At 35.7% G+C, this 14,629-nt stretch overlaps 1 protein-coding gene across 5 annotated transcripts in view; it reads left to right on the forward strand.

Annotated features, from left to right (window-relative positions):
* Positions 1 to 14,629, forward strand: part of LOC127380456 (cadherin-12) — a 545,741-nt gene that overhangs the window by 154,524 nt on the left and 376,588 nt on the right. For 3 of the 5 annotated variants that reach the window (XM_051609381.1, XM_051609385.1, XM_051609384.1), the window contains exon 2: positions 12,682 to 12,748. The exons of 1 other annotated variant lie outside the window; for it this stretch is intronic. The gene's annotated coding sequence lies outside the window, so the exon portion shown is untranslated. One more of the 5 variants, XM_051609382.1, reaches the window with a different exon arrangement.

The following is a 14,629-nucleotide window of genomic DNA, read 5'->3' on the forward strand; positions in this document are numbered from 1 at the left end:
GAATATTCTGCATGTTATCTTACAGATGGAGGCCAAATCCAACTTGAATAGTGAGATGTAAATATTAAGAAATGCCAACCAAATTTTTACAGATAGGAGCATTTGACCTTAATCTAAAGTGTGCCTGTACTGTATGTTATATGTAAACAGAGGATTTTAAAGTTGAAATGTTCAGTAGGACAGTCTTATTTACCAGCTTCATTTGTATCTGAGAAAATGCCTGTCAAATAGAATATTTTGTAATAAAGACTTTTTTTTTTTTTTTTTTTTTTAATTCTCAACTACCCTTTCAAAGCAATAATTAGTAAAATGAGTGAGTTACCTCCAGAACTGTCATGTCAGTGTGCTGACAAAAGTAATGTTAGTATTTCAGTTTTCATTAATTTATGGTTTCCTTGTCACTGTACACAAACTTGCTCAGGTCAGTGTTAGCCCAGGATTGAATGCAGAATTCCTTGCCCTTTTTTTCCCCTGGTGCCCAACAGTAGGAATTACTCCAGGAACTGTAGTGACTGAGGGTCCTTCTGTAGTGTCTGAATGCTGCTGGTCAGACATGACAGCAGTCTGATGGAAACACCATCCTCTCTAACCAGTTCTGGCTCTCACTACCCACTCTGTTATATCTGATTCCTTCAACACAATCCAGACTTCAACTGGTCTCAGGTTTCTACTAGTGCCGAGACTCTGAGTTAAAATAGGAGAAGTAACTGGTTAAGAATAATCAGAGTTGGATTGAAAAGATTTATTGTATCCAAATTAAATCCATGCTATTGTAAAATAGTCTTGTAGCAGATTAAGCACTAGCTATCACTTTCATATTGGATGTGAGCTTAGTAAATATGCCCAGAAAAACTCATTGTATAATGTGTCAATGCCATAATGCATTTCTGAAAATCCTTTCTATAAATAAGACTAAAAGGCTGAAAATACAAAGAAAAAACAACAACAACAAACCAAACTGAAACAAAACCACCAGACTATTTCTAGAAGTTTTGTGGTTTGTAAAGTAGGCTTTTATTCCTTCAAATGACTATAAAATAAAGATAGGAGTGGGTTGTTTTTTGTTATTTGTTTGTTGTTTTTTTTCCAAAGCTGATTTTGTATAGCATGTATCATAGACAGCAGTGACTTTCCATCTCTTCCCATCACTCATAACAGAAAATTATGATGCACTAGTAATACCCTGAAGCAAAATTACCATGTTTAGTTTAAAATCTAGCCCCCTAATTTTGTTGTTTCTGATTGCGAACTGGCTGAAATTTATATTTAGCAGACATCAAGAGTTCTAGGACTTTTAGTTGGTTTATCAACAGGATGCTCCATACAATAAGCAGACTTGATGGACAACTGCGACTGGATGACATGAGTCTGTAAACTCTGGCTACTTAGGACCAAGCTTTGGTCATACTGATAGATTAATGGGCAGGATAGACCTCTAATGCTGAGCAGGTTTATATTGAAATACAAATAGATGAGTAGGTGTTGCTCTTTCTGTTAACAGGTGAAGCAGAAGGGTGTGCGCACATACTCTGCAGTCAGGTTACTACAGAAGTTGCCGTTTATACATTAAGAACAAGACTAAAAGACTGACAGGTAGCTTAACTGAAGAAAAATGGAACTTAGGCTCATTCTATAATAAAATTTATTAGTAAAGAATACAAGCTAATATGTTTGAAATCATCTGAATGCATCAAGAGCGAGTCTGCAGGTTCAGTGCTTGAGGGTTCCCAGCCACCAAGTATGGAGCAGCTGCCCTACAGGCCAGGCTTTTGGTTACCTGTATCACACATGTTCTGTTGCAGATCCCTTTGATGTGAAAGTTAGGGTCACATCTGGCTCCTAACTGTGAATAACAGCTGGAAATTTAAATGGAGTTTCCAGATAATTAAAAATTGCCTGCCCATGGTTGTCCAAAATGCATCCATTCTCCTTCATTAGTGAATTATGGAATTAATCACCAGTCTCAGTGTCAAAGGTGCATTGCTTTTTCTCCCAATCTGGGTGAGAGGTTTGATTTCAACAAACAAAATACATTGTTGCAAAAAGAAGAGAAAGAAATCAGAAACAGTGTTATACTCCAGTTCTTTGTTCTGCCTGAGGCTCTTGCTCCTGAAGATAAAACATTAAAAGATCATCACCTCCTTCTCCTGTCAAGGATGCTGTGAGCATCACTAATGGGTGCATTGCTCAGAACCAAGAGGAATCTTGGATTGGTAGCTACATTTAAACAGAACTGCAAGACATACCTACTGTCTCATTAAACACTTCAGTTTGACTTCCTAGCCTCAGACAATGCTATTATTGGCAGTGATGCTTGCTTCAGTGAACAAGGAAAACATAGAGAAGAGTGTGATTTGCTTTGTTTGTTTGTTCTATTGTTCCAGCTGGATTAAGCTAAATTATTCTCATCTCAGTGACTTGCTGCAGACATAAAAAGACTGTGGATCTCTACTCTGTTGAGAAACAAGAGCATTACCTCTACTCCAGAATCTTTCTTTTTTTTTTCCTTTCTTATGCACAGTGTTCATCCAGTGTTTGGTTGTTAAGCAAATCATAAAGTTTTCATGTTCTGCAGTGGGTGTATTCAAATGTAAAACTGTTGCAGTGCTTGTTATGAAATTGTAATAGGACACAGCACTTATCACAGCTTTGCACTTTTTCCCAACCATATGAATCCCCAAGTGTGTCCTTGAACTGACAATAACAAGGTGATGTTCTACTGTTATACCTTTACTGTATTTTATAATCCCACTGTCTGGGAAAGTTGTTTCATAGGAAGGAGTTACTATAGATACCTATTCCTAACTTCTTCCCAACATTTACATGGTTTTACATGTTAGAAATTACATGTGAAAACGTATAAAGCATAGAAATATAGATGGCATATAATGTTCTATTAACTTCATGGGTTAAGTGGTACATTTTAAGCAAGTAGTAACATCTTTTATAATTTAGATTAATACAAATATTAAATTTTACTTTGTTTTATAGAAAAAAATCTATAAAATTATATTATTGAACATAGTTTCTGGCTGCATAGTTATTGCTGTGTCAGAGTAAATAATAATAGCCTGTAATTAGAATGCCTGAATTCCACTTCCAATATTTGCAAAAAAGGAAATGATGGAAAATAAAATTTTTCTGCTCTATGAAAAATTCACATACATATGAATTTTTTCAGCCTCAGAAAAAAAAAACCCAACAAAACAACTTGGAATTACACTATGTTTGTTAATATGTTTTAAAGCAAAACAGTCATTGAGTGAAATTCATCCTATACAGAAGCTCATCAGCAGAAAGCTCTTGTCACTTCATGTTTAATAGTTAGAGAGGAGGAAGACAGATGAAAGGAAACCTGGATTTCAATTAGAACTGTACCTAGTCCCTCTCTGCTACATCTGTGTAGTTGTGACTGTTGGCACCACAGTTAAATGGACTTCTGCTGCTACGTTTTCAGATCCTCCGGAGGACATTTGGGTGATTTGACTTCATGCTGCTGTTCAATGACTTCCAAATCCCATTACCTTGTAGGAATAGTTGCATAAGATTTTATCTTCACAGGTGTTTTTTTGAGAGATGTTATATTTAGTAAATTCTAGAACAGAAGAAACTAATTTAAAAGAAACTAGCAGCTTTTGTGGTGTACTACTTTTGCTTGATTTTTGTTAGTCTGCATAGGCATGGGGAGTTTTGGGAGTGTTTTATAGGGTTTATGGTTGGACTTGATGATCTTCAAGGTCCCTTCCAACTAGGATTATTCTGTGATTCTGTTATTCTTTATATTGAGCTAATATTGCAGTGAAACTGTTTTTTAATTATCAAACTTACATGTTTATTGTCATCACATCACTTTTGTACAAATCATGCATTTTTAAGATTTCTTAAGGAAATTAATCATAAGGGATTTTTTTCATTTATAATGTAAATAGCTTGAGGGTCGAAACGGTTTTTAGTTATAAACTATTTTCTGATAGGAGGGAATAGGAGTCAGTGTTTTCACTCTTTTTTCCTTTTTTTCTTACAAGTGTAAACACTCATCCACAATCTGCCAAGAATAAAGTGTGGGCATGTTGTTAATTAGTAAACTGCCATGCTTCCTATAATTGCCATTCCTGCCTTTGAGGTTCAGAAGAGCTTGAACTTTTGAGACCAGATGAAGGTATTGAATCTGCAATATTATGTCCACCAGCTTTTGGAGGGATTTAGGTTTTAACCACAGAACTTTACTTCACAGCCTTTTCAAAATAAGACCTCCTTGTACTTGCACATGATACTATATGCAAAATATGTTTATCACATAGGTACCTTGGGTAGCTTTTATTTGCAGACCTTAGCGTTTCTACTTTACAGTGCATACCTGTAAAGCACCTAGCACCTAAATCATGTAAAAGCTAAATCTCATAGACCACACTGTGAATTGCTGATATTCAGTAAAGTGGGTTTTGCTTGTGAAGCTATGGAAGTTAATAATGCATTTTTCTTTTAAATCATGAAATGTCAAAACTGTAGAATTGCCAATATTAGTTGTCAAAACGTAATTTATTTATTTATTTTGGTTTTTTTTTTAGCAGAAAATTGGTCTTTTAAAACTTAGTTACCAAGTGACTGTGATTTGTGGGTCTGCAACCATTTATCTCCTCTGGTTGTGAGCACAGTAGTTTCTTCATACATTGCTGTTATGATGTTAGAAGACTTGCTTTTTCTATGCTGCTCTAACCAAGCAGTAGTGTTTCCTTTCAGAATCTGTAGCTTTTTTACTGGAAAATATGAGCTTTAACTGTGGTTGATTTTGAAAACTTACATGTAAACCACAAATTGTTAAAACCTTTTACTAGTCATCTCTTGACCAGATGTAACAGCACAATATGATTACCAAAGAAGACTGCAGATGAGAATCCCAGATGAGAATCCCAGAAAGTCACCAGATAGTTTCTGGTGAATTTGTTACAGCTTCTTCAGAAATAAATTTACCAAAATATGTTACTCAGTTTCAAAAAATCGGTTACTTGCCAAAAGCAACCAATAAAAATTGTAAGCTTGGTTGTCTGTTGGGGAAAGCCTTACAAAACAAAATGAGATCTAGTACCCTCAGGAGCAGTCATAGCCAGAAGCTGTGCATGTAATGGCAGAATAAAAAAAAAACAACTATTAACACTGTCATTATGTTTAATAGAAGTGCTAGAACAGTTCTCACTGCAGAGGTGAGAGAATACATAAATTAATCTGGTTATAATAAAAATCAAGCTCATTAACTGGCAGCCAAATATGTTGAATAGTGTCTTAATTTTATTTTTTCAAATTTAAAATGAACATTCTGGCATTTTTGTGTCCCAGTAATACCAAAGAATTTTGAAGTTATGTGTTCGTCATTAAGAAATGAAATTGGTACTTTTGAAGTTATTAGATTATGTTAGAAGCAAATGAAAATATCTGGTATTATTTGCAATTGTACAAAACCACTGCATAGAAGCCATCACTCTATTTGAAAAGTTTCTTATTTTTAAGATAGGACAAAACGTTATTAGTTTAATGGATGATAATTTTTCATGATGAACACTATGTCAGCACTGTATTCTACTCAGCCTCTGTTCAGAGAGCTTGATCTCCATCAGCAAGCACAATATCCCAGCTTCAGCCATTTCACTGACGCTTGAGGGAAAGTGCTTGTTCATTCAGGCTTCTGTTAAATAGTTCTGAGGATGGGACAGAATTACATTGTCATCTTGCTTTCAAAAAGGTGTTTGCTACTGCTAGTATAAAAATTGTTTTGGGGATAGAAGGTATTTGAATGTGCTGGATGATGGCCACCTTATGAGTTTAGATTGAATCCGTTATATTACAATAATAAGACTAGCAAAAGCATAGTAATGTTAGATATAAAATGAGAACACATGGCTTCAGCATATTGTATTTCTTTTAATAGTATTCAATCTTTACATAGCTAGTGTGGTCTTTGGAAGTACTGTTAGAGTGAAAGCAGAGGCAACATTTTTGTTTTGCTTTCTTTCAGACTTTCTATATTTGTATCAAGTAAATCAACTAGAATTACTAAACACAAGAAAGGAAGAAATATCAATGATAAATATGCTAAATGTAAAAGAAGGCATGTAATAAACATCTGTTATCTAGTAGAAAGAAGTTAGATATATGGATGTGCGCTTATGAATGTGTGTGAGTGTGTACAGCGGGAATAGTGAGAGACTAAGGAAATAGCCCTTTGTTTTTCCATTTACAGAAATTATGTTCCTACCGCTATTAACCAAGTAGGCATGGCATCATTTCACAGAGGAATTTATGTATAGTAAATTCTTCATTGGTTCTGTGTTGTTCCTTGAATATGCATTCAGCACAAGTATTCTCTGAGTGATTCCAAGAGCAAAATACTTAAAAATATTTTGAGAGGCCATGATGATGTATTCTGAGAAGCTAGATATCTTTAGAAATAATCTGAAATTCTTATTTTCTGTTTTTTTGTTGTTGTTTGTTTTTTGTTTGTTTGTTTGTTTGTTTTGGTAGAACTTTAAAAGGAACTTTACATTTCTCATGGGGCATATATACGATATGAAAGGGGATGAAGAAGACTAAAAATATCTAGGAAAATAATGATGTTCTGAATCTGTATGTAGCAATCAACTGCTCGCTAGTATCACAACCAGTCGTGAATGATCCTAGGTAATCCTGTCAACCTTATCCTTGTACTACATGACATCTTTATGGGAAAGGGAGATTAAGGCAGACAGGCTGGAGTCCAGAAGATCATATTCAGGAAGTCACCTATATATGTATTCCAATGATTATTTGAAAATATTGAATGTCTAATCAATAAGGCTAAACACCTTTGTATGCCATATTGGGCTCTGGATGTTTGAAGCCACAGGAATTCCTGTCTGAAAATTCAGACAAAATTCAGATGTTTAAGAGACCATAAAATAATACTCATTGTAGTGACAGAGTTCTTGTCTTAATTTCTAAATAAATCTTGAACAGTCAATATTTAATTTTCAGGTGGTATTTATAGTAGTAATTTTATTATGGTTTTCTTGACTCATCTCTCTGAAGAAGCCAGGTGTAGGGTGGAAGTAAATGTCAGAGCCGAAGGCTTATTTGATTAAACTATAGCAACGGCATTAATCTTCTAAAGGAAGTCAAGATAATAGAGGAGGCTGGATGGACCAGGAGATTGATAATTGGTTAGAAAGCTTTTGACCTTTGAGCCAGTAGTTCAGATTCAAGCCAAGTCAGTAGTGACTGAAAATCATTACTCTCTGATAGAAATGCAATTGCCATGTGAAATGGGTGATTGGTTTCATTCCAGTTCCTAGTGAACTGGTACTCTCATTGCAAAAGTAGCTACTCCCATTGTGAGGGGTTTAAGGAAGGAAAGAACAAGGAAGCTTCTTTACTCTCCCATCCTCAGAAGTACATTGGGAGGTGAGGGAGGGGTGAAGCTGTGGTCCACTGGCACATTCAAAACATCACAGCTGCAATCAGGCTTTTGTTAAGGGATTAAAAACTCTGGGTTCCTATTAATCCATATGCCACATCTGACTGACATTAGTAAAAGTGAAAGTTATATCTAACAGAACTCAAAAAACCTTTATAATGATAATTCTCATTTGTAATAAGTTGGGTTGGCTTTACTGTTTTCAGTAGGAAAAATATGTGGCAATAAGACCTTTTCTTTTTTGTCAGTTTGTAGCTATTTGACCTTGGAATTGTGCTTGATCTGTTTTGAATCCATGGATACCTGAATTGAGCTGCTAAAGATTTACAGCTGCTTGTCTATGTCACATTGTGTTTTCTCCTCCTTAACTGGATGGTCTAATGTTAATAATTAGTGCCACCTGAAACCAGTATAATTTAATCCTGTAAAAAAGTCTTTTAGCTTGCTGGGCATCTTAAGAATGCAGAGAGTCATATTAAAATTGTGAGGATTACATTTGCCTTGCTCTTACTCTTCTGTTTAAAACTTGGTTACATTTACCATCTCCTTCACTATCCATTTCCTTTAATTCTTTTTACCTGTGAAGAATGTTGCTGCCACAGGCATGCTTCCTGACTGTTTTTTTAGTTTGCCTGTTTCTTCAATCTATTCTGTGAGTCCTCTGCAAGCTGGTTGTTCTCTAACTTTCTTTTAAATCACTTTCAACTTAGAGTTTGACTGTCTGCTGTGTATTGTCACTGTGGGACCTTAGGTTGCTTTTATTTAAAAACCACCCACTCTGCCCCACCTGAACCCCCAGTCCCCAGTATCTGAATTATAATCTCTGTCTTGTTTTACTAGATAGCTAGTCCAGCTAGTAGAGTTTTTTCTATACTCTTTGCCTATATGGCAGACAAAACATAGGAGAGAATGAAAAATAACATTGGACCATTTAAAACTCAAGTAATACTCATATTGCTGAAAGTTTTGTCACACTAAAATGACACTGATCTTGAAGTTGCTGCATCATTTTCTGCTTGGGGTTAAAGCCATTTTAGAAACCCATTGCATTTGTATAAGGTCTTTTTGAATCCTTTCAGATGTGTCTTTGTAAAATACAAGGTGCTAAAACGGTGAACAAATATGATAATTTTATGACATACATTATTGATAGTTCATTGTAACTGGTGCAACTCCCTTAGACAGCCACCGGCCTCCATCTACTGGAGGTAGAAGAGATAGGAAAATGGAGGGGTAGATGCAAAGACTTACCCTGCAGTGCTGTAGTCCATTGAAGCTTTATTACTGAATTCTATCACGGGAATTTCAGGCTTCTGCAATGGAGTTAGTGCTGTTTTGTTTTAATACTGATTTGTGAGCGAGTAAACATGAAAGCATTATTAGCTGTATATTGTTGCATTTGTGTTAGAGAGAATATTTATCAAATAAACCCAGATGGAAGTGTTCTTTACAAAATTGGCTATTACTATTTTGGAGAGAGGTTAAAAAATTACATGGCATTCTTGTTTTTCTAGTCTCTGTTCAATTTCCGAATTTCTGTAAACACACCAGTGCAGACAAATGTAAAAGTAAGAATATTGAAAAGTACATGAAGAAGTGAGGGGTAAAAAAGCCTGTCAGTATGAGGAAATTCTTTCTAAATTGCCTTGCATGCATGTGACATGCCCAAAATTTGTATCTTGCATGAAAAATCTTTTGTTTATCAAGAATAAATATTGGTGTAAAGGGAATGTGAAAAGAAGAACAGGCCTGGATACCAGATTCGCAAATGTCTTCAAGATGGGAACCATAACTGTCAACGTTTGACCCAGTTGGACAACAATGCTCTCGATCCCCTCCCCCTCCTACCCAGGTAGGGAAGGAGAGAGAGAAAAAAAAAAAAAAAACTTGTCTAGATTGAAAACTGAACAGTGCAACTTTATTTAGAAAATTAATACGTGATGTTGGAGTGTATATATATATATATAGTGATTATACAAAAGTGTGGCAGAAACCTCTCGCATCCCCCCACCCCCAGCAACTCCCACAGCACTTCCCTCAGATGAGACAATTCCGAGGAATCCCGAAGCTGCTCCTGGAGAAGGCAGAGAGTTACGAGGGTCAGGAGGGCTTGAGGTCGATGGTCCGATGATGATGGGCAGATGGTGTTGTCCCAGACGCCGGCCACGAACAAAAGAAAGAGGAAAAGAGAGAAAAAGGAAGGCAGATAGACAGGCAAGGCGAAGCGGCGAGAGAGCAAAGCAGGAAGGAAGGAAGTTTTCTTCTGTCATCTCCGACCTTCCCCCGAGCCTACGTAGATATATGGAATGGAATATCTCTGGCCAGTTTTGCTGTTCGTCTAACCCAGCCTCCCATGGGGGGAGGGGGGACCACAGATCCCCCCGTAGTGTCTGAGCCGGCAGAGCAAAGGCACGACCTTGAGAGCCCAGCAATTACAAAAACATTCCAGTGTCTTATCAACCTAGCAGAACACGCAGTTGCTAGTTGAAGAAAGCTCACTGAAATAAAAAAAAAAAAATCAGGAAAAGAAAAACTGGCTTCATCCTGGCTCAAACCAGGACAATAACCTTTATCCCCAGTTGTGATCTGCCACTCCCTTGGCTGGGGCAAGGGTGCACCAACACAAAAGCTAGTCCACATACCAAATGAAAAGAGAGTAAGGAGCCGTAGTTTCATGTAGTACAAGTTAGACATCTAATAGTTAAATAGTGTATTTTGAAAAAATATTTGTAAATCAAAGTAAATATTATTTTACCAAATACATGTGTTCTGCATCTCTTGCTGCTTCCTGCAGCTTCACGTAGGATCACAGTCCTGGCAGCTTTAACTTTTGTTTTGTAAATGCATTCAAAAACTTCTCTGTGAACACAAATATATTCCAGTGAATTCATATGTCACCATAGTTCCCAGTAAGCCTCCTCAGGCTAAATGATTAATCCTAACTGTTTATTATAATTCTCATGCTGTACTTTTCCTCCAGCCAAGTAAATAGGGTATTTGCAGGAAAGATTTTTAAAATTTAATCAATGCAACTGTGAAAAAATTGATAAGGTTTGCAGAAGCACTCCAGTCCTTATTTGCAGTAACAGTCACTGCTATCTCTTTCTCGTTGCCAATAGTTTTGGTAAGAGGAACCAAGCAATAAATTACTAGGGCTGTATGCTGCATACTAACAATATTTTAAAGGGAATGGGAACTTGCAGTGCAAACACCTAAAAGCTGGTTTCTTTATTTTTCTTGACTTTCCACTACATCAGCAGACCCTGGGCTTGTGCATTGTCTGTAGTTCTAAATGCATACTTCAACTGCTGTTTTTACCTGATAACAAGTGTTATCGATCCATGAAGCTAATATTGTTGCTATCAAATCCAATTCAATAATGTGAAGAACTAACACTGAGAATGAACAGGTTGTTTTGGTTTGGTTTGAATACTTATTTTGTGTAAGAAGGCACTCACTTTCTGAGTCAGAAAATGCCTGAACAGTGTTGGGATTCTTGTCTCTTTGGACTGTTTTTTGTTTGGTGTGGTTTTGTGTGGATTTTTGTTTTTCATTTTAATTTTTTATTTCCTTTGTCATTAGATATACTAATTTTTAAATATAAAGACTACAAGTAAATTTTTAAAAAGGAAAGTGAATGTGGTTGGTTTTGTAAGCTTGGAGTAAAGAATGTGATTAAAATCCTGCTTTTCTTATGGAGAAAGTTAAAAGGAATTTTCTTTTTAAACTGGGTAGGTTTGGTTCTGGTGCTTCCTGCCTCTCAAATATGGAAAATTTAAAGGGAAGAAGAGATTATCACTCACATGTGGTCTGAGTATTTGAAAAGTACCACCTATTGGAGTCAGAGTCAATTGCTCATACAGTAAGTTCATTCTCAGGGAATAAAATTAATTGGTCATATGAAATATGGGATTGAATGGCAGTAATAATTTCAAAATTAAAGACAGTTATTGAACAAATACTTCCAATGAAGTTAAAGGAAATGCTGTGATTTCTTTTTTCCCCAAATAAAATATTGTAGCTTCCTAAAGCTCTGAAAGAGATTATGTATTAACTCATAGAAAGTTATACATTAATGATATGCAATGTATATTGTAGGATATTATTACTTTTGTTTTAATCTTTACTTGTAGTATGGAGATTGGGGTTATTAATGTCTGGTTGAATAGCTTATAACCCTTTTCATACAGTTCATTGCAACTTTGGGGTTTGTGTATTTCTAAAAAACTCAATTTATTATAATATAATGTTTCGGCACAGAGTGGATATTAGGTGTCTCCTTAGTAGCCCTTACCTTGGATAAGAACTCTGCCTGGAGTGTGGAAGAATGCAAATAGATAATCACCAGGTCTCTTTTGTCTTCCCTTGAGTTTTCTCTGCTTTTATAGTTTTATATCTGGATGCCATCTCTCTTTTAATATAACTTCAGCCTTAGATTTGGACACCCTTTTTTTTTTTTTTTAATTTCCTTTTTCTCTCAATTTCATTTTCTGTCTACAAAATTCCAATATAGAAAAAATTGGAAAATGGTTGATTTTGGTTTCCTAGTGTTCTAAATATTAGATCAAGGTTCAGATAAAAATGTGTCTGAGAGCTCTAACAGAAACCAGTTCAGGATGGGTTGCTGGTGGAAGCTGTGAGTTATAGACTTTACATTCATGAGAAAAAAAAACATCCCACCACATGTGATACTTATTTATACTATTATGATAGTGACAAAATTGGCTGCAAAACCATTGTGAAAAGAATAAAGCATTATTTGCGATGTCCCTAGCGTGTATTATCACTCCTCCATCGTTTTCAAAGAAATCCTTGTATGTTTATTTCCATGCTGTGATGAATGATAGCTAGCACAAAGGAAACCCAGCCAAGGCAGTGCATACAAATCAGAGCCATAATATGATTTTCTGCAGTAATGCCTACTGGTTGTAAAAATCCCATGAGTTTTAGACAGCTATAAGGAATGTGAGCAGCTTAATTCTGAGTGCTTGCTCAGTGGGCTCCCTCAGTGGAAAGAGGTATCTATGTCCTGCTCCTCACCTTGCTAGTCTAGTCACACAACAGACACAGGAAAAGTGCTGTGTGGTGATCAGTTTTGTGGGTTTTTTTAATGCTACTTTGAGTTCCCTAATAAGGCATTCCCTCTTTTTTTTTTCTTTTTTTTTCTGTTATTTTCTTCATTCTAATGAGGAACAACTGTTGACAACAACCGTTTAACTTTTGTATGTTTTATACAGGCTATAGTGATCCCATCAGTTGAGGATTCTGGTGAATGAAGCCATCTAAGGTCTGAACTTCACTTACGTAAGGACTTGGAAGATGTGGCATCATATTTACACGTGGGCTTTTAAAAAAAAATCTCTATTTGTCTGTATAATCTCTAAGAATCTTTTAGTCATTGTGGACAACTCATTATGTGAAACCTAATGGATTTAGTTCTTACCTTTCAGGATTTTTTTTTGTTTTGCTTGGGGTTTGTTCATTTTGGTTTTTTTTTAGTTTTGTTTTGTTTGGGATTTTTTTGTTGTGGTTTTTGTGTATTTGTTTTTTGTTTCTTTGCTTGTTTTGTTTTAAACTTTTGTTATTTCTGTATTAAACACAAGTCAGTTTTAGGCCCATTAAATTGAGCTGGAGAAATCCAGACGTGTGTTATCTTTGATGGACATTTGAACAGAAATACTTGATGAAATCTAGAGATTGAACTACAACTGACCAGTTGACTATTTACAAAGGACAGTGTTGTGTGTTATCTTTTTCAGGCTATTTCAAATTTTGTGTAGATTGGAGAAAATAAAAGTAACTTTACAGTGTATTCTGCACCTCCTAAAAGATAGAAACTAATTTTCTCTTTCTGAACTTTATTTTTATAATGATTTTTTATCATAATTGGAGGTTGTTATTTTTTGTCAAATGGTATTTGACTAATTTCAAATGTATACTTTAGCAGAACCTCATTTACAGGAGTAAAAAACAATGTCATAGGCTTCCTCATGTTTATTAATATACCTTTGTCTACTTTGGTTGTTGCTTATGTAATGTACTGTAAACTAGTTTTACTACATTCTTGGCAAGAATGTAATGCTGAGAATGACCAAAAAAATCAGTTAGAGGCAGATATGAAGTTTGTAACTTGAAGTTAATTGTATTTTGAGGTAACAGCCTAAATGACTTTGAAGCACAGTCTCCAGAAGATGGCAAAGGTTGTTGAGTTTTTTGGGTTGGGTGTTTTTGTAGCAATTTGGTCTATGAGGCATTGCACCCTGGAGAAGAGAAGTACAGGTGACATGGAACGATTAAGTTCAGTAATACTCCATGTATCACAGCTTTGTTGAATACTTGCTAGGAACACTCATTTGTAATTGCATTGCAATCACTGGAAAATCTGGATGCCAGTTGTCCTCTGATGAAGTTATATGGAAAAGGCAAAAGCTATGACGAGCTTTTTAAGACTGGTTCTGGTTTAATTTCAGTGGAAAATTAAATAAAAGCCTGTATATATCATGTTTATTAAAAAATATTGATATTTTATTTATGGTAAGACATTGTTCCCAAATTCCATTTTATACAATCTTTGATTTAAATGGATAATATACTTTTATGCTGCCCAGTGCTGTTGTGTGACTGATATAAAAGACAAGTTATTTTACATGTGGCCGCATTTTGTTAATGGTGTGATATATCTTAGGCAAATACTTAAAAGTTCAAGATGTATATTTGCCATAAAATTTTGATGAAAACTTCAGATACAAAGTTGGGAGGGGCTCAAGCCTGTCTTTACTTGTTGTTCTTTGGGACAAACAGCACAACACAATTTTCAGTTATGTATCTTCTCTTACCAATCTGTGGACTTCTGATGTAGTCAAAAGGAATTACAAAGTTAAGACTGTATCTCAGTGACTTATCATAGAATCTCATAGAATCATAGAATCATAGAATCTTAGGGGTTGGAAGGGACCTCGAAAGATCATCTAGTTCAACCCCCCCTGCTAGAGCAGGGTCACCTAGAGCACATCACACAAGAACGCATCCAGGTGGGTTTTGAATGTCTCCAGTGAAGGAGACTCCACAACCCCCCTGGGCAGCCTGTTCCAGTGCTCTGTCACTCTCACAGTAAAAAAATTTTTTCGCATATTCACCTTGAACCTCCTATGCTCCAATTTCCACCCATTACCCCTTGTCCTATCA

The sequence above is a fragment of the Apus apus genome, chromosome 2, assembly GCF_020740795.1.
Source record: "Apus apus isolate bApuApu2 chromosome 2, bApuApu2.pri.cur, whole genome shotgun sequence".
Lineage (NCBI taxonomy): Eukaryota > Metazoa > Chordata > Aves > Apodiformes > Apodidae > Apus > Apus apus.